Source organism: Callithrix jacchus, chromosome 4 (assembly GCF_049354715.1).
Source record: "Callithrix jacchus isolate 240 chromosome 4, calJac240_pri, whole genome shotgun sequence".
NCBI lineage: Eukaryota > Metazoa > Chordata > Mammalia > Primates > Cebidae > Callithrix > Callithrix jacchus.
The window spans coordinates 175,337,004-175,339,142 of NC_133505.1; the positions used below are offsets into that span (position 1 = coordinate 175,337,004).

The following is a 2,139-nucleotide window of genomic DNA, read 5'->3' on the forward strand; positions in this document are numbered from 1 at the left end:
TATTTTATACGTAATATATTTATATAAACACATGATTAAGACATGTGTTTAATGTCTTAATCACATGATTAATAAGTATATCTGTCTTTAAAGACATGATTAATAAGTATATTTGTCTATATTTTTAAAGAACTAATGTTGGGTTCCAGATTGCAATATTAGCTCATGCGTCTTTATTTCAAACTTGAGACGAGCATCCAAAAATGTGTGGCTCAGACAGCATTCCAGATATTGTACGTTCATCTAAATCTGCTCTGAATTTCTTAGGCCTGAAAATGTGGAAAATTAGAAATCTTGAGGATAGTTGATAAGATTTCCAGTAGTCTCTGTTTCTAGTTAAGCTGTGCTTCCAGCTTAGTCATGGATGAGGTCCAGCAGGGTGGAAACAAATGGGAATCTAATCTAATCTGAGGTCCTCACAATGCTAAAAGGCAGCTCCAGCCAGGACAGTAAATTTTACTTTGCTAATGGCAGACACAAGGCTCACAGGGACCATGGCGTTTCCCAGAAGGGAGTGCGATTTACTCCAACACTCAGTGTTATTTGTGTCCTAGATACATCATCAGGATTTCTGCTAAGTATAGTCAAGACTTCTGCCTGAGAATGGCCCCTAGGACTAAGGTGCTTTTCTCAGCAATCCCAGTAAATCCAGGAACATGCTTTTTGCTTGATCCCACACGTGACCTGAGCTGATTGTCTCTGGGATGTGGCCCATGAGTGTCCTGATGATAGAGCTCTGTCTGTGGACATGCTCCCTCTGCACGGCAGGAAGCTGGAAGGAGAGAACCTATGGAAAGCATTGGTAGTGAGCAGAAGCTGTTAGCTGATAGACATGATCAAACGCAAAGCTGAAATGAAAGTCATTTGGTCACAGCAAAAAGAGCAGAAACAAACAAAGAACCACATGGATCTCCAAAATGTCACGTCTGTTCCTGAGGTGATGCCTGCAGGAGCCACTCTAGCTGTAGGTGTGACACGAAGGCCGTTCTTCTCATAACTCATAACTCATAACTGAGGCTGGAGCACAGTGGTGCGATCATGGCTGACTGCAGCCTTGAAATCCTGGGCTCAAAGGATCCTCCAGCCTCAGCCTCCCGAGTAGCTGGGACTACAGGTGTGTGCCGTCATGCTTAGCCAACTGAATTTTTTTTTTTTGTAAAGATGTGGTCTCACTATATTTCCCAAGCTAGTCTCGAACTTCTGGCCTCAACAATCCTCCCACCTCAGCCTCCCAAATCTTTTGGATTAATTAAAGGCATGAGCCACCATGCCTAGTTAGCAACAGTATCACTGAATACTGTTTTTTTTTTTTTTTTTTTACCAGTCATCTTTTATTTGGAGGTTAATTCCATTAGGGTATGAAAGGATTCAGCAATATTTGAGACTGTGTTCCTTATGGAGGGGCTCAAGCCAAGAAGGTTGTGGAGGGGAGTGCAGAGCCTGTCTTCCTCAGTGGTACTTGCGTTGCTGCTCGTGCTTGAGTCCTTGTAGGAAAAGGTGTAGTTGAAGACCACGTAGCATGCCAGCACCATGGTAAGCCCCGCGATGCTGCCCTTCTTCACGTTAATATATTTGTTATAGTACCGGCAGTAACCGCTTCGAAACGCTCCGACAATGCCACTAGGGCTGAAGTCCCGCATCGAGACCCAGCTTGGCAGCTCTCCTAGTCTGACCTCCAGAAGTTTCTTGTCCTTCAATGGTATGACTGACGCCATCTTGGAGTACTGGTGTCCGCTGTCTTTTTTTTTTTTTTCACAGAACAAATGGAGCTCAAGTTTGTTGAGCTTGCACCGGGTGTGCAAGACCCAGTGCCAAGACAATTATTAAGAAACAGTGCTAAGACAAGTATATGCTGAGACAGGTAACCCATATGGGGTGTGACCCTTGGGAGATACAGATAAAGGGGTCGAGGAGTGAGATGGGGAAGAGAAAGCACCAGAAACTCACGCTGCGTTAGAAGCTGCTCGGTAAGAGCTGAATACATCACCTGTTTGCTGCCGCGCGCTGACCTGCGGTCCTGGCCAGGTGTTACATGACTTAGCTTTAGCTGGGTTATCATTCAAACACAAGGAATCGCATGAACTTTCTCAACAGTGGCATTGAGATATAACCTAGATATCGTGCGTTCACCCTCTTCGG

The 2,139-nt window shown here is 44.6% G+C and overlaps 1 pseudogene; it reads right to left on the minus strand.

Annotated features, from left to right (window-relative positions):
• Positions 1 to 1,449: 1,449 nt before the first annotated feature.
• On the minus strand, positions 1,450 to 1,736 carry LOC100399052 (ATP synthase F(0) complex subunit f, mitochondrial pseudogene; annotated as a pseudogene).
• Between the last annotated feature and the right edge of the window lie 403 nt (positions 1,737 to 2,139).